A 19,290-nucleotide genomic window follows, 5' to 3' on the forward strand; every position below is an offset into this window, starting at 1 on the left:
TTTAGAGAAAAGGATGTTGTGGGGGACTGTGTCAAAGGCCTTACAGAAGTCCAGATAGATGACATCAGTAGCCCTTCCCTTGTCCACTGATGGAGTCACTCCATTGTAGAAGGCCACTAGGTTGGTCAGACAGAACTTGCCCTTGGTGAAGCTGTGCTGACTGTCCCTGTTGGAACCCAGGGCATGGGGAATATTTCTCTGCCTGTCCTGAGGGGTCCTGACTCCCAGGGAAGCACTGCCTTTAACCTTTGCCCATGAAGAGGGCTTCCAAGACTTTGGGATGGATTGGAGTGTACAAGTGTGTGAAATAGATAACAGACAATAGTTTGTCACAGGGTGAGAAATTTAGAGTTTTGGGAGTTTAGTATAGAGGTAGATAGGAGACAAGATGGAGGATCTTGGGCATTTTTTGAGCTTCTTCTTCTTCTTCATCGACTCCATTTTCTGCAGTGTTGGTGGCACAAGGTGATTGGTTGTGGGAAACTGCAGTGCAGAGGTTACACGGACAGAGAAAGGATTAGTTATTGGTAGAAAAGTAGAAATAAAGTACATTTTAAGAGTTAATTTGTAGGAAAGACATCCTGTGCTGTTCTTGTGAGCCAGCAAAGGCTTCCTGAAGATAAGGAAAGCCCCGTATCTCTCCTGAGGAAGACACCAAAGTTGTCACCATGGCGATGTGATGAAGGAGAGAAAGTTAAAAGATACGGACTCTAGTTGGCTCACAAAATGACGTGGCTCCTTGATCACCTACTGAGAACTTTGTTTCTTTCTTATAACCAATGGGCAGTGAATGTGTCTGTTAAGTGAATGTAAATATCTTGAAAAACCATAAAAGCAACATGTTGCTATAATAAAGCTCTTTCTTGCACCCTTCTGATGAAGTCATGGTACTTTGTGCTGTGTCGCACTCTATAGCGACATTAATTGGATAAAACAGCTTTAAAAGACCTTGAAACTGTACATGTCGCAAATCACCTCCTTGTCCTCCATGTGCCTTAGCAGAGCTTCTTGGAGGATCTGTTCCATGATCTTCCCAGGCACAGAGGTGACGCTGATGGGTTGGTAGTTCCCAAGGTCCTCCTGGCCTGGAATCCAGTCAGAAGATACAAACAATGCAAACTGTTTCTGGTGAGCTACAGGTGGCACCAGTGGTAATTTTTGGTACTGAATATGCTAAAAATCCACCCTGCCTTACCATCTTCAAACATACATCTGTCTCTTTGATGTAAGGATTGACAGATAAGCTGTTAAACTGCCCTGAAGGCATATGACTGGCAGTCAATTTCTTTATGCTATAAAAAAATTCAGCATACTTCCATACATTCAGATTCTTTCACATACTTCTCAAAGTACGTGGAGTTTCTTCTGTGAATTGGAATGCATCTTCACAGTCACTTCCCAGGGATTGAGAGAAAGAGGAAGTCATATTCCATGAAACAGTGTGAGGTGAGATACATCAAAACGGCTAATTAATGTTTCTCTTGCTGGCTTTAGTATAGAATTGCTTTAATGTTATTGCTTTAATATAGTGCACTTAGCCATTTTATGTCATTATAGTCAACTAGTGCTTTTAGCTTTTATACTGTGTAGTAAGTAATTCTGGTTAAGATCTTCTGACTGTTCATTTGTCTTAATAAATAATTCATCTTTTATAAATATATCTGATTTGCCATTAATAAAACATTCAGGACAAAGATGAAAAACCATTGACAGTGAGGCTAAGATCCAGCTGCCTCTAGACTCCTCTCTCTGAGAAAGAGTTTAGAAAGTGAGGGGGTCTTCTCAGCAGCTTGCGACTCAGCAGAAGGGCTTCTTTAATAAACTTTGTCTGAAGCTTCCACTGCACCTGCAACAACCTTGTCATAAAAGGAAATTAAGTTTCACAAGCAGGTCTTTCCCCTCATGAACCATGCTGGCTGTGACCAATGATTGCATTGTCTTTCAGTTTGTCAAGCCATTCTCCATGATATTTGAAAAGTCATGGCAGTCAGGTGAAGTCCCAGGTGACTGGAAAAAGGGAAACATTGAACCCATCCCAAGTCCTGCCTGACCAACCTGTTGACGTCTATGATAGACTATGTCAGTGGACAAGGGAAGGGCTACAGATGTCATTTATATGGGCTTCTGTAAAATCTTTGTCACAGTCTTAGTCCCCCACAATATCCTTCTCTTTAAATTGGAGAGAGATGGATTTGATGGGTAGACTGTTAGATGGATAAGAAAGTGGTTGGACAGTGACATCCAGAGTGTAGTGGTCAATGGCTCAGAGTGCCAATGGGCATCTCTAACAAATGGTGTCCTTCGGGGCTCTGTATTGAGACCAGTGTTATTTCTTTGTTTGACATAGACAAAGGTTTTGAATGCACTCTCAGCAAATCTGGAGATGACACCAAGTTGAGTGGTGCAGTTGATATACCTGTAGGATGGGATGCCATTTAGAGGGACCTGGAAGAGCTTGAGAAGTACACCCACAGGAAACTCATGAGGTTCAACAACGACAAATGCAAAGTTCTGCACCTGGTTTGAGGCAACCCCCAGTATCAATCTAGGCTGGGGGATGAACAGATCAAGGGCAGCCCTGCTGAGAAGGACGTGAGTGGGCTGGTAGGTGAGGGGTTGGACATGAGCCACCCATATGCCCTGGCAGCCCAGAAAGCCAACTGTATCCTGGGCTACATCAAAAGCAGAGTGGCCAGCGGGTCCAGCAGGCCAAGGGAGGTGATTCTGCCCCTCTACTCTGCTCTCCTGAGACTACATCCGGAATACTGCATCCAGGTCTGGAGTCCTCTGCATAAGACTCACATAGACCTGTTGAAGTGAGTCCAGAGCAGTGCCATGAGGATGATGAGAGGGACAGAGCACCTGTCTTATGAGGAAAGGCTGAGGGAGTTGTGGTTGTTGAGCCTGAAAAAGAATCTGGGGACACATTTATTGCAGCCTTTCAGTAGCTGAAGTGAGCCTACAGGAAAACTAGCGAGGGAGTTTTTACAAGGGCATGTAGTGACAGGACAAGAGGTAATGGCTTTAAACTGACAGTAGGTTTAGATAAGATATTACAAAGAAATTCTTAACTGTGAGATTGGTGATGATGCCATTTGGGTTTTGCCTTTTTTCCATGTTCTCTGTATTCTTCACACATATATTTGTAACTCTGTCACCTATTGTATTAGTGGCTAGTTTTCCCAGTACTTTTCCATGGCCTTTCCCTAAGCAAAAAGAACAAATTCCAGAGCTCCAAGTCCCGGGAGGTACAAGGCTACATGCTATCTTGATCTTTCCTAGGAACCAAGGCTGAGAACAACTCTTTGAGATACATTTTCATAGACAAAGTACAACTAGTGCTGAAGGGGGGGTTCCAGAGAAAGGGTTTGACCTGGGAGGGAACTGCATCACCACTTTTCCTCCTAATCAGTGCTCTTTATCAATTATGCTAATTTCCTAAAACCTATAAAGATGTACTCACCCCTGGGGGGGGGGGGGTGTGAGCTTTTGTGGACATATTTCTATAATTGCCTCTGAAGGCCTTCAAATGAAGATCCCCTTTTATATTACCTCCTTTCTAAAATTATCTCAAGTTTCATTTCCAAGTTAGGGAAAAGGCAACAGTGAGGTACTGAAACAGGTCTCCTCCACGGGCTGCAGGTGCATCTCTGCACCCCTGTGGTCCTTCATGGGCCACAAGGGCACAGCTGCCTCACCGTGGTCTCCACCACAGGCTACAGGGGAATCTCAGCTCTGGTGCTTGGACCGCCTCCTGCCCCTCCTTCTCCACTGACCTTGGTGTCTGAAGAGTTTTTTCTTTCACACATTCTCACTCCTTTCTTCTCTGGCTGCTGTTGCTTTTGTGCAATAACTTTTTTTCTCCTTAATTTTGTTATTGCAGAAGCATTACTAACATTTCTGATTGGCATTGGCTTGGCCTTGGCCAGTGGTGTGTCCATCCTGGAGCCAGCTGGCATTGGCTTCTGGCAGCTTCTCAAAGAAGCCACACACCTGGAGCCCCCTCACCAGAACCTTGCCACACAAACCAAATACAATTCTTAAGGTGTGATACAATTCATTAGATAGCTATTCTCTGTGCAACACACCAGGGTAATGTAAAAATCTTATTTCTTTGCTTCAGTAATTTTTACCTCATTAACTTATGTCCATGTGAACTGATGTCTCATAGTAGTCTACTAGGCATGCTGACCAAGAAGGTGTAAAAAGTATTTTTTTAATTTTGCCTTATCAAATACACCTAGATTAACAAGAACATAGTCTGTGCATTGCACCAAGTTTTGCAGTTTTACAGCAAAATCTATTCACTTTTAGGTGTATAGAGAGCCTACCTCTTTCCAAAGGACAATAATGTTTTTAAACACTTGACTCCTCAAGCCAACCTCAGTTCCTACCTCATTCACTGTAGCAGCGTGTGGCTGCGTGTTGTATTTGCTCCAGAGAAATGTCATGGCTTGATGCTGGCACAATGCCAGTGCACCCATTAAAATATATTCTCCCTATTGTCTGCTGTGAGATGTGACCAGAAATAGAGCAAAGCAGGCTCCAGCTCAGGAATAAAGAAAAAAACCCAAAAAAACGTTATTAACTTACAATATGTAAAAGAAACACACAGAACTCAGAATGAAAACCTTACAAAAACATTCCTCCTCCTCCCTCCAATTTCCAACACAACACAGTGAGACAAAACCTTGGATTCTCAATCCAGTTACCACCCCTCAGATAATCAACTCTCAGTTCATCAAGAGGAGAGGAGTCCCTCTTGTACCATAGGCTTCCCCAGGAAACACAGTTGAAACCTCATGTGTTTCCATGTCACACGTGGCACCGCCGGGAGAACATTTGCCATCGTGCCAACTTCCTTCCATGTCCAGTGCTCTCATCACTGCACATGGACTAGAGCTGCATCCTTTTAAGGGTGCTTTGTCCAGTTCCAAAAAAGCAAGTCTCTCACTTTCGGGACACCAGTCCCCCCTAAATTCACCCCCTGGGGCCGAGGGGTCTCAAGAACAGAGATCTTCTTCACTGAAGATCGAGGGCACTACCACCCTCCTCACCCATCATCTCTGTTCATGTCACTCCTTTACATAACATCACTGCACTCTCTTGGCTCCAAGCCATTGCCTCCCCCTAAATGCAGTCTGTGTCACAGGAAAAAAAAATGGTTCTGTCCATGGCTATACAAGAAAAGTCCAGCCAAAGGCCACTCAATCATCTCCTCCCACCTAGGATTCTTCTCAACTCTTCTGACATCTTTCACTTGCACGAACTTTCATCACACTTGCCCATTTCCTCCTATTTCATCTCTATCTCTCTTCTCATTCAGATCCAGGAGGATCAGTATTTGTAAGGTTTCTATCATTCAAGAAAATCTCAGGCTCTGCCTGCCCAGAACTCCCACAACTGCCTTGCCGGGCACCTTCTCACCACGCCCCCGCTGCACCCCTCCCTTCTCCTTCTTGGCTGGGCCATGCTGCCAGCACATGATATCAAATTTCAAGGTGGCACAAGCACAGGCACAGGCTCTCTCTCTCTCTCCCAGAGGGGAGGGGTCTGCCTGATGCCTCTCAGTGTTTCTCCACCCTTCCATCCTGCAGGGGCCTTCACCTCCCTTCTCTGTCCAAGGTTCCGGCCTACCTCACCCGGCCACATGGCTTCCCCTCCCCCACCCAGCCCGCAGCTGGGCAGGGGAGGTCTGACCTCTTTCATCAACTGGAACCAAGAGAGCTTCCCCCGGGAGTTCTCTGCTTTTAACCCCCTGTGTTCTCAGAGACATATGCATGTCCTCGGAGGCCACACCAGGTGCCAATATTCAAATCTGAGTACCCATTGGTTTGACCACAGCATCCCAAAAAAAATCACTTCCTTTTCAAACCAGGACGAAGGCAGGAATGATGCATCTGACTCCATGTTCTCAGAAGGCTAATTTATTACTTTATAATGCTCTATTATATGAAAGAATACTATACTATACTATACTATACTACACTATATTAAAGAATACAGAAAGGATACTTACTGAATGCTAAAAAGATAAAAATGAAAATTTGTGACTCTTTCCAGGGTCTCAACACAACTTGGCCCCAATTGGCCAATGAGTCAAAACCAACTCACACTGGAGACCAATGAAACAATCACCTGTGGGTAAACAATCTCCAAACATATTCCAGTCAAGCAAAACATAGGAGAATCAAATGAGATAAGAATTGTTTTCCTTTTGTCTGAGGCTTTTCAGCTTCCCAGGAGAAAAATTCTGGGCAAAGGGATTTTTTCAGAGAATGTGAATGCCACAGCTGTGGCCCCTGCCCCTGCTTCCCCCCACTGTTTCAGCAGCGGGATTCCCTTTTCTCCTGAAGCCCTGGGTTTTCTCCTCGTATCTCAGGGTGTGCCCCCTACCCCAGCTCCTGGTGTTCCCCCTACCCTGATTCCCAGTGTCCCCCTGGCAGTAGCCCCCTCTGCCCCTGCCTACCCACTCACACCAGCTGTCCCAGCAGCAGGGATTCCCTTTCCCCCCATCCCCTGTGGGACTCCCCCTCCTGGTCCTTCCCCCCCCTCCACTGTGTCCCACAGTTGCTCCCCCAGTTCACCCCCCGCACTCTACTGGGAGGGAAGCTGATCAGAAAAAACCCTCCTGTTTACACACCAAAGGTTCCAAGCATGAAGTGTACCCCAGCTGGAGCTCTGGTGCCAATTCTAGGACATCTGCCTCTTCATCAGATGACAGTGATTCCTAAGATTCAGACAGTGAATTTGAGGATCCCTGGGTTCAAATCAAAAGAGAAGCAGCTTTGGATAAGAACTGGGAGTTCACTGAAAAAATAAATGTCCTTGCTGCCCCAGTTAACTACAGAAGGAGGTGCCCCCCAAAATGGAAAACTGTTCCTTATACTGAACTCAGAGAAATCTGCCATATTTCCAAAGATTTTGGCCGATATTCCCCATATTTCAAAAATCTTATACAGGTTACCTTCTCTACTCATGTGCTTGTCCCCCATGACCTCCGGCATATTAATTGACAGATTAAAAGATACTATTGATAAGCAGGTCGATCGCCCAAAGGCTAAATAGAAGCTGCTCAATAAACTAGCAGTATCCAATGCAAATGAAAATTGCAAAAAGATCATAAGGGCACTCCCTCCAGACCCTGAACCCACCATTCACCAAATGGTGGAAGCCTGTTCCCGCCTCACAACCACTGAACATATAGTAGCCATGGCTGTCAGTAAAGGTGTAGCTGAAGCCTTTGTAGTACAAAACAAACCATGCGGTGCTATAAGTGTAATGAACTTGGTCACCTCAAGGTAGAATGTGACAAGAACTTTGTGCAGAGACACCCCTCCGTTGATTGTCCCTCCACTGCATGCCTAGATTGTAAAGTGTTGGGAATTTAGCTGCTAGAGACTGGAAAAGTTCAAAACCGTGGCTAATTCCAAGTCCTACACCTGCTAGATAGCGTGTCCTTGGGCCTAGCTGTAGTATGATAACAAGTGGTGAAAGAGACATGAGAAAAGAGAGATGTAACCCCTAAGGAATGAGGAAGAGTTCATCATATAGTTTAACCAATAGATTGCTTGGCTTACAGAATATTCATAAGCTTATTATTTGCTGTATAAGTGTTTGATGCTTTTTTCAATAAACTGGACCTGTGATGAACCAGCTGGTGTCCTGGTCCCCTTCCTATGACAGTAAAGAACATTTTAAACACTGTCCCCAGTTTCAGTATCACCAGCAGATCCAGCATCAGCCCTCTCAACAGCAGCATCAGGGAAACTTCCCATGAAGCGCACGGCAGGATGGCATGATGACACCAAATGACAAGAGTTTCCGTACCCCTTTCCCCACCATCCTGGAAAGCCCGAGCACCGAGAGACGATTTGTGATGTTAAGGAACAGCTCCAACTCTCCGAGGTCTACCAATACGTTCAGGCAGGGACACGACGCATGCTGGTAAGTGCCCTTTCCATCCAGCTTGAGGATAAGGCAATCTACAAAATTCCAACTGGTAAATTTGGACCCTCTGATGAACCAAGGAACATTTTAATCATAGAGGACTATAGTATTGGACCAGACTATTTGCAAGTATTACCAGAAGTCCAAGCTGTGGGGCCAAGGGATGAAATTACTGTGACTGTCTCATGTGTACACCCACCTTGGTATTTGTCTAAGGGTACACCCATCGCACAAGCCTTCCTCCTGCCTACCTGGACTGACATTTAAGCAGAAAACCCTACAGTCTTACAGGCTGAGACTGTGGGCTCGGACAGACCTATTATGGAGTGCAGGTTGTTTAACAAAGGGGACAAAGTTTTTCTTCCAGGTGTAGCAGACACCGGAGCAGGCGTGACCATCATTTCCTGCTCCCAGTGGCCACAGGGCTGGGAGCTAGTGCCAGCCAATGGAGTTATCTCTGGGATTGGAGGAGCTGCCACCTCCATGCGAAGCAAACGTACAATCCTTATCCAAGGACATGAGGGTCAGGTAGCCACAGTGAGACCTTTTGTAGTAAGGGCACTCATCACCTTATGGGGCAGAGATCTCTTGTCTCAATGGCAAGCAAGGCTAGAAATCCCCTCACCACCACAGGATTTTTTGTCGGGGCCACTGTAAATGCAGAGCACCTCACCATACCATTCACCTGGAAAACTGATGAACCAGTGTGGGTTGATCAGTGACCCCTCTCAAATGAAAAGCTAAAGGTGCTCAAATCCCTAGTGGAAGAGCAGCTGTCCAAGGGCCACATAGTACCATCCATTAGCCCTTGTAATACCCCTGTCTTTGACATTCATAAACCAGGCAAAGACAAGTGGAAGCTCTGTGGGAACTCAGCACATCACTCCTGATGTCCAGAGTCGCCTAGACAACCCTTAGGGGGCTTGGAAGTCCTGGAACGTTGCCAGAAGTGCTTGGTGGTTAGACTTTGACCCTGCATGGGATGTGCCACCTGTATGAGGACGAGAGGATCACTTGGGGATAAGTGGTGAAGGGATTGATTATTCACAGGATGAAAACACAGGTTTTGGAATCTTGGTACAGGGGGGTTTTAGGAGACAAGATGGAGGAATTAGGGCGTGTCCTGTCCTCCTTCTTGTCATCCATCTTTGATGGTGATGGTGGCACTTTGGGATTGGTTCACACTAAATCTGAACTAGTCAATAAGAGTAAAAGATATTGGAAGGTAAAGGTAAATATCTTATACGTAGTTTTTAGTATAAAAATAGACGACCGCCCAGAGGGAGGTCAGTGTGCCCATGGCTGTCTTGCTGTGCGGACCTCTGTCGGGCCGGGAGACAACTTTGTAGATAAGAATTAATAAACAATATTGAGGACCGAAAAACCTGAAGACTGCTTTCGTCCTTTGGAGCACGGGCTGCCTCAAGGCCATCCTAAGCCTAACCAGGCAGAGACAACAGGCCGAGAACGGAGACCTCAGAAAGATCAATGAGGTCATTGAGGACATAGGCCCTCTGCAGCCCAGCCTACCCTCACCCTCAATGTTCCCCTGAGATTGGAAATTAGCAGTCATTGATATCAGAGATTGCTTTTTTAACATCCTGCTCCATCCCAGAGATGCCCCAAGGTTCACATTTCCTGTACCATCAGTTAACAGACAAGCCTCTCTCAAAAGGTATCAGTGGACAACTCTTCCTCAAGGCATGAAAAATTCCCCTGCTATTTGTCAAATGTTTGCTGCCCACGTGCTCTCACCCATTCGGGAAAAGTTCCCTGATGCAATAATTTTTCATTACATGGATGATATTCTAATTTGCACTGAGACTGACTATTATCTAGAGACTGTTCTCAAAAAGACTATTCAAGCCATCGAAGGAGCAGGATTTGAAATTGCCAACGAGAAGATTCAATGGACCTGCCCGTGGACCTACCTAGGACTCCGGATCAGCAAAAGGACCATTGTACCCCAGCAGCTCACCATCAAGGACAACCCAAGAACTCTGAGGGACCTACATCAGCTATGTGGGACCATCAACTGAGTTCGTTCACTGCTGGGGATCACAACCAAGGACCTCGCACCCCTCTTCAACCTCCTGCGAGGCTGCAATGACCTCAATTCACCACAATCATGCCAGAAGCCCAGGTAGCAATCCAAAAGGTATCAGAAGCACTGTCCACGAGACAAGCCTGACGCACCGATCCCACCCTGCCCTTCCAATTTGCCATTTGGGGTAAGGCACCAAAGTTTCATGGTCTCATTTTCCAGTGAGACCCCACTCTGAAAGATCAGCTGTTATTTATAGAGTGGATGTTCCAATCACATCAACCACATAAGACTATCACTACACCCCAAGAGCTGATGGCTCAGCTCATCATAAAAGTCAGATCGCGCCTCAAAACCTTAGCAGGGTGTCAGTCTCCCAGTGAAATCAGGTGAGCTGGAAGCTCTGCTCCAGACCAATGAACACCTCCAGTTTGCTCTTGACAGCTATCCAGGCCAAATCTCTATCCATTTGCAGAAACATAAACTATTTAGCAAGTGTTTCACTTTGGTCCCAAAATAATTAAAAAGTAGAACTCCTTTAAAGGCACTAACTGTTTTTACTGATGGCTCTGGAAAACCCCACAAGTCAGTTATGACATGGAAAAATCCTGAAACTCAGGAGTGGGAGTCTGCTGTCCAAATTTTTCAGGGATCCCCACAAATCACAGAATTAGCAGGTGTTGTCAGAGCCTTTGAAAAGTTCAAACAGCCCTTGAATCTGGTTACTGATTCAGACTATGTTGCTGGGATAGCTGAAAGAGCAGAACATTCTTTGTTAAAGGAAGTCCCAAATCCAGATCTATATAGATTGCTTTCAAAGTTAGCATACCTCCTCTCCCACTGAGAGCAACCATATCACATTATGCACGTGAGGTCACACACTGACCTCCCAGGACCAGTTGCTGAAGGCTACCGGAGAGCAGATCTCCTAGCCATGGCAGTGCAGACCACCCTACCAGACATTTTCAATCAGGCCAAGCTAAGCCATCAGTTTTTCCACCAAAATGTGCCAGCCCTTGTCCGGATGTTTAAAATCTCAAGGGAACAAGCAAGAGCAATTGTGGGCTCCTGCCCCAATTGCCAAGAGTTTGCATTGCCCTCTATGGGGGCTGGGTTTAACCCCTGAGGCCTCGAAAGTTTACAGCTCTGGCAAACAGATGTCACACACTATGCACCTTTTGGGAGACAAAAATACATTCACATGTCTATAGATACTTTCTCCGGGGCTGTATTCACATCTGCTCACTCTGGAGAAAAGGCCAAAGATGCTGCCAAACACTTTCTTTTAGCGTTTTCCACACTAAGCATCCCTCAAGCCATCAAAACAGATAATGGTCCTGCTTACATCTCCAAAAATTTCAAACAATTCCTAAATCAATGGGGAGTGAAACACACCACTGGCATTCCCCACTCACCAACAGGGCAATCCATTGTAGAGAGGGCTCACTGTACACTCAAGACAGTCCTGGACCAGCAGTGTGGGGGAGTTGAAACACTATCAAATGTAGAAAGAATATGTAAAGCTCTCTATGTTATCAACTTTCTTAATAATTCATTCACAGAGCTAACCCCCCCCCCCCCATTATCAGACACTTCTCCAACACTAGCAGAGCTCAACTTACTGAGAAACCCCCTGTGCAGATCAAAGACCCAGAATCTAAGCAAATAATGGGTTCATTTCCATTAGTAACATGGGGCAGAGGCTATGCTTGAGTGTCCACAGAGTCTGGCCCCAGGTGGATCCCTGGCAAGAATGTCAAGCCATTCATCAAATCGCCAAGTGCAGCTCCCAGAGACACTTCCCTGGAACCTCAGAGACAAGAAAGAGACCAAACTCAGGCAGCGTGGAAGAGGTGAAGGAAAAAGACTGTAAACACAAAGGTCCCTCACAGAAGAAGACCCTCTGCTGCTCCTGAAGACAAAAGACTCGGTGTTGAATTTTATTCACTTGTTTGCACTGTTACCCCCCCCTTTTTTTGTTGACTTCACCTCTCTTCAGTTTGCTAAACTGTCACCCCCCCCCGTTTTCCCACCCCTTTTCTACTCAGTAAAAACTGAGGGGATAAGAGGGGAAGGTAGGAGGGGCTGTTGAAGTTACACACATCTATTTTCTCAAAGTCACAGATCAACTAATCACCCCCAAGCATCCTGTTATGTCTCCAGTGGCAGGGAACCTCCAACTGTTCCAGATTGGATTTTGGATGCTCCTCACCTTTCCATCAGTTTGTCTGTGGATGGTCCCTTAGCCCAGTCAGAACATCTGGGTCACACTAGCCAAGACTTTACAGCAAGACAATATCTGCCTGTCCATGGGCAGCGTGGGCAACCCGTTGTCCACGTGTCCAGTAGGGATTCCCTTGGTAGCAGATGACTGGCCTGTCACCTGTTCAGATCTCCTTTGCACCACAGGCAAGAGGCCCAATCCAGTAGACACTTGGGATGAGTGGACAAAGATTCTGTCAGATGGTATAGAGGAACCCCAAGAATTGGACTTGCTGGGGTCCTCCAAAGCAACATATTGTGTCAAATTTTACTTCAGACAGCCGAGTCAACATTGGCCCGATATTGACCCAGCAAAAAACACATACAGAAAAGACATATCAGCAATTAACAAAGCCTATAATAACCTAAATTGGTGTAATTACAGCAGTCACATACTCTCTGTGTCCTCACTGCTCCCCAAAGTGCTGCCTCAGGGAATGTTTTTTATCTGTGGTGAGTGAGTGTGGGCTGGGATCCCTTCACGTCTTCAAGGGGGTTCCTGTAGCCTTGGCAGGCTTTCTACCTTCATTCCAAACATTACATTATTACATAATTGGAAACAAAAAAGCAAATTGGTGTGATGGTGTTCACAGGGGTTTTCAGGTGAGGGAAGAGACAAGAATGTTGACTCCATGTTCAGAAGGCTTGATTTATTATTTTATGATATATATATTACATTAAAACTACACTAGAAAGAATAGAAGGAAAAGTTTCCTCTCAGAAGGCTAGCTAACCTAAGAATAGAAAGGAATGAATATTAAAGGTTTGTGTCTCGGACAGAGAGTCCAAGCTAACTGGGCTGGGATTGGCCATTAATTATAAACATCCAAGATGGGCCAATCACAGATGCACCTGTTGCATTCCACAGCAGCAGATAACCATTGTTTACATTTTGTTCCTGGAGCCTCTCAGCTTCTCAGGAAGAAAAATCCTAAGAAAAGGATTTTCATAAAAAGATGTCTGCAACAAATTGGCACGCCAAAAGAGATCCTATTCTGAATTTGATGAAAACTGTGATAGCCAAGTTTATAACTGGAACAAAGCAAAGAGAGTCACGGTCTCACTTTTCTTACCTTGGGTGGCCATAGCTAAGGTTCTCAGTGAAATTTCTCACCTGGAGTGTTGGCTTAGTAAGCAGGCAAACGCTACCTCCACTGCACTCAGTGACCTGCTTAGTGACACTGAGGCTACCAGACATGCAACATTGCAAAACAGAGCTGCCATAGACTTCCTACTGCTTGTCCATGGACATGGCTGCCAAGACTTTGAAGGGATGTGCTGCCTCAACATCTCCTCATACTCAGCATCCATCCATACAAGCATCCACAAGCTGAGGGAGCAAATAAAGGACTTAAAGGTGGAAAAATACCCAGATTGGATCAATGAACTCTGGACAGTGGGGTTTGACAGGATGGGTTGCATCATTTGTCAAAGGTATTTTTTTATTGTAATAATTGTTTTTATCATCTTAGTCATGTTTCCCTGTCTAGTTAAGCATATGCAGAAGTCTATTGGGGAGGTCTTCTTAGTAAGAAAAAAAAGAGGAGTTGTAGTATCCCATGAACTCTCCCCCCTTGGTCAATCCCCAAGTCCCCAGGCCTGGAAACATCAGTAACTACTTACCATAGAGTTAGCCCTCCCGGGGATAAAAACAGACTTCCCCATGGACTTTTGTGTCACAACTTCCTCTGGTTTCTCCTTCCCCTGTCCCCTGACTGGCTTGGCATCCCTGGTGGCCACCCCACTTCCCCTGGAGGCCAGTCCCCTCTGCCCAGTCCTTAGCTCCGCCCTGTACTCCTTCCCCTTCTTAAGCTGCCTGCTCCACGTGGTTCCTCCTCTTTATAGATGGGTTTCCCTTCATCTACTGTGTTACTCTGCTGGAATAAAACCTTGCAAAAGAGCCTTTCTTGCCTCTATCGCTGAGCCAGTTGCAGTAAGTGTTGAGTGGAGGTTTGACTGCGTTGCCTGAATGTTAACTCCACTTGCTTTTTGACAGGAGAGGTTTGTTGGGAACAAGAATTAGGCAGCAGCAGCTACCATTCTAACACCTGCATTTTTAATTCACCATCCCATCAATGATGAGCATATAGATTCTATGAAAGCAAGAAGTACATTGAAAACCAAATTAAATGGACTACAAAAATTATAACATTTTTGTTCAATGAAACACCATACCAGGGGAACAGCTGTCAGCAAGTCCTCAGCCTTTAAGTTATCTCCATGACTAATGTCCCTTTGCTCACAAGACAAAACAATTTAATCTTCCCTGATATAAAGTTATCTCCATGACTAATGTCCCTTTGCTCACAAGACAAAACAATTTAATCTTCCCTGATAAATCATCACTGAGCCGAGAAACATTTATTTCAGTTCTTCACCAGTCTTCACATTTTTGCATAACACTGTGAAGTTGAGAGCAGGGGAGAATAACCTTGATTCACAACATGAAAAACATTGCCTTTTAGATTGCTCTTCCATATGTAGCCACCAGAGCTAGTCAAAGATGAATCCTACCAATACGTGAATGGGGGTAAATAGGAAATAGCTAGGATATGACGACTCTCCATCAACCCCAAACTGTATGTCTTCCCTTTGAGTCAAGCTAATTTCTGATTCTGTGACTCTAAATTGCTTAACTAATCACAATTACTTGAAGAAGTCTGTTTAATTCAAGGTTACAGTTAATCCCCCTCCCTACAGATCAGTCATAGTAAGCATGTGAAAAACAAATATCCTTCCTCAAGAAGCCCACATTAATCTATGACCAATGATAGAAAACAGCTTCTCACCCATTTTATCTATCTAATCTATGGTTGCATTTATTGTCAGACCAAAAAGAAACACCACTCAAAAGCTAACCAGCCATTTTCTTCACAATAGCACTTTATCAGGTGCTTTCCTACTGTTTGGTGTTCAAAGTGTGTTTATATCTACTGCTTCTATCTTCACAGGACATTTGTTCTATCATAATGAAAAACTCGGCTAACAAAAGCAACCACCCACCCACAAACATGGACCAAGTATTAGATGATTAAGTTTTCAAATTTCTAAACTACAACAGTTGCAAGAAACAAATTGTTGTGAAAACAGCTATTAAAAAATTAATTATAGTGCAGCTAAATTTTTGTTAAAAATAACACTATGTGAACAAAAGTCTTAATTTATTTCCAAGCATTCTAATTGCTATTGTACAGATGCCATTTAACGATTTTTTATGTGAACATTAATAAAATTACAGTTGGAGGGTGCATATTTCCAGTGACAATCATGCAGACATTAAGACTGGCTCAGGTAAAATGATATTTTATTATTAGAGGTAGAAATATAACTGTCAGATGGTAAACTTTTTAACCATACAAGCTAAGAAAAATCAAATTGTGACAAGTTTTCTCAATTATAATCACAAATTAAGCAAGAGTGTTATAAGAGGAACTAATAGTTCTTGTGTCTTGGCTTGAAAAGACAGGTGTCTGCTATGGAAAGCAGGAGCTTCTCTTGAAATGGAAAATGTAAACCCCTTCCCTCCAAATTGTTATAATTTTGACATTAAAAGGCTCTCAGACAAAGATATGGGAGTTGGAATAACAGGTTTTTATTAGGGAAAAAATAAAAATGGAGTAATACAAAACAACACTGACAGGGTCAGAATACGACCTGACACCCTGTTGGTCAGGGTGTTGGTAGCAGTCCAATTAAATGGTAGCTGCAGTCCTCCTGGAGTGATGGATGTAGTTCTGTTGAAACACTGATCTTATAGAAAGGATGTAGTTTTCCTCTGAAGGTCCAGTGATAGTGTAAATGGGCTTGATCTTCCTCTGGGAATCCAGTGGGAAAAGACTGACTGTGGTGTTTTAAATCTCAGATTATATCCAGGGAGGAATGCTTAGCTTCTCCCCCTGGGTGGAGCATCTCCCAATGGGATGATAGCATTTTATCAGTCATGCAGTGAGATTCAATGGCCTATTAACAGAAAATATCTCCCCAGAAGGAGGATTGGTTGTGGAAGAGATAAAGAAAACTGCCCCCACCTGGTTTTAACAGGTGGTCCATTAACAGAAGATAACTCCCCCACCTGGTTCTAACAGATGGCAATAGAATACACATTCCCAGCCACATCTTGCATTTGCAATTTAAGACATCTTGATTAACAAATACTAATTTCTTTGAACATTTCTACCATCAGTTTCTACAAAACAACTAATCACTATTATGAAAACTTTTCCACTTACTCCCCCAAAATTAATTTATTTAACTCTCCACATTCTTGAACACAATTTTATTGTACACAACTGTCATCCAATGACCTACTACCACAGTAGTTGAGGACAATGTTCCCTCTATTATGATAATCATGCAGTTTAGATTAGGCATATGAAACTTTTGAAGTAAAAATGGGTTAAATCTGGTTGCAAAATTTCAGACTTAAAGGAAAATAAAAATCATACATACATACCACAAATAAAAACTACACCTAGAACCTCTTGATAGTGATCTGAAGCAATTTCTTTTATACACTCATCTGAAAATTTTAGCAGATATTTCATACTTTTTCTATTTCATCCAAATACCCTGACATGCCAATAAAAGTCACTCCAAAAGAATGCTGTGCCCCAAAAATACAGCTGCTACCACAAAACATCTCTTCACGCTTTTATTCACCCTTGAGCAGTTTTTAAAACTCCAATTTACTGAGCCATACTAAAACATAGCTTAACTTTATTTTAAATATGTCAACAATGGGTAAGTTAAAAAGTGGGTGGAAGCATCTGACATAACGGTTAAAATTAAATTATATATATTTGATTTAGTCATATTTCCTCATCCTTCCGTATCCATTTGTATTGAATTATAAACCCTGCAGTACAGGAAGAGTCTGTGTATGACACTTAGGAGAACAGGACTTCCATGCATGTTTGCAATATAAACAATTATATTAAAATATTCAAAAAATAAATAGTAAATCCTGATTGTGCACACACTTGAAAAAATACAATAAATTTAACATCAAATTGGAAAATTACAGCTGAGCCAAGAAATTGTCATATTTACTACATAGTCCTGAAATGTCAATTTTCATTAAGCTGTTTCAAATCCAAACACACAGGTCTAAAGGAGAGCTACAAAGATGATCATAGGGATGGAATACTTCTCTTAGGAGGAAAAGCTGAGAGAGTTGGGGCTGTTCAGCCTGGGGAAGAGAAGACTTCAGGGAGACCTTATTGCAGCTTTTCAGTACCTAAAGGGAGACTATTACAAAGATGGGGATAGATTTTTAGTAGGGCCTGTTGTGATAGGATATGGGGCAATGGTTTTAAAAGAGGGGAGATTCTGACTAGCTATAAGGAAGAATTTTCTTACAATTAGAGTGGCAAGACACTGGAATAGTTTTGCCCAGAAAGGTGGTAAACGCCCCATCCCTGGAAACATTCAAGGTCAGATTGGATTGTGAAGATCTAGTTGAAGATGTCTCTGCCCATTGCAGGGGGCTGGACTAGATGACCTTTAAAGGCACCTTCTGACCTAAACTATTGTATGATTCTATGATCTTCTTCCTTTGATTAACTGAATTAAGTCAGAAAAACTCTTATCCAATTCTGCTAACACATTTCTTCACTGTAGGTATTATTGTCAGCTAACTTTGATCTGTCACCTTTAACTTCTGCACTGGAATGCCCCTTATCACTCCAAGTTCTACTCGAACATCATAGTCTTCCTTCTTCATTTCATAGTTTGTGACACCTACCAAGAAGCCCTTCATCTGGAGCAGCATCTAGTCTAATAGAACTTCCAGTGGGCAGAAGACTCTCTTACCAGAATAGTACACTGGTAGACAAGCCAAGTTCACTACAGTAATGATCCACTGTGTACCAGTGTTCCATTGTAAGCACCAAGTACTTTCTGTACAAAATATAAAACAGTTGTGTGCATGTAAGCCACACAAGGCAAGCCAAGTTAAATGGTTTGGGCAGGCAGTGTGGGTAGGGCAGAAACATGATAGCCAGCTGTCTTGGCTAAAGCAATCTTAACTCCCTTTGATTGTTTAATCTGTGTTATAGCCTAGTTTAAACACCATTGTTTATACAATACCATCATTTACAGCTATTAAATACTATCTTACTCTGAGGTATAGATCCATTGCTGTAAAAGTTTATGCATCACTGTTATGAATGAGAGGGGAAAGGTTAGACAAGTGCCTTTCCAGGTTTCTGGCAGTAGACAGCAGCTTTATTGAGACGGCCAGCATCCCAAAACCCACTCTTGCTCACAAATTCTTAATAATGACTAATCAGGCCTATTACAACATGAATTGTTTATTGAACAGGCCAAGGAAAACAGACATAAGACTTTAAACAGACTACTTACTACACAGGATAACACAAAAAGAACTACTAGTAGATAAAATATAGTGCAGAATAATAAAGGAATCTATGTTACAGCTAGTGAAGAAATAGTAAAGAGATTAGGAGAATTGATTAGGAGCCAATGTCACTTACCAACAAATCACGGTGGTGTGCAAAGAATCTCCTAATTACTCTCAATCCCAGGGAAGTATCTCAATGTGAACATCTCCACGTCGAGAATTCTCTACACACTCAGAAAATGTATAAGAGATTTCTGATTTCATGAAAATCATAGTGGTCTTGTATAGTTGTACAAAGTGCTTGTCTGTCAGTCACTTATTTGCAGCTTATCCTTTCCCACCATTCAAGGAAGGATGTTTATTGCTGACTAAGGGTGTTTTCAGCTGAGATAATTCATCACAAGACAAACCATTCTGGCCTAGCTTAGCCATGGGGAAAGTAGAGAAGCCTTTTGCTGTGTCAGGGGATGAAAGGTCCTGTCACGATCACATTCAAAATCTAGGGTCTAAGAACAAAAGCTAACTGTATTTTCTAAGTCAATCAAGCTATAGAAAAATGGGAAGAAATAGTGTGTGGCTTGTTTTCAAATGTTATTGTTTAGCATAACACTTCATGCAAGTAATGCAAAATAGTCTATATACTCAGGACTGTTTACAATTGAATAAATACAGT

This window comes from Melospiza melodia, chromosome W (genome assembly GCF_035770615.1).
Source record: "Melospiza melodia melodia isolate bMelMel2 chromosome W, bMelMel2.pri, whole genome shotgun sequence".
NCBI classification, from domain to species: Eukaryota; Metazoa; Chordata; class Aves; order Passeriformes; family Passerellidae; genus Melospiza; species Melospiza melodia.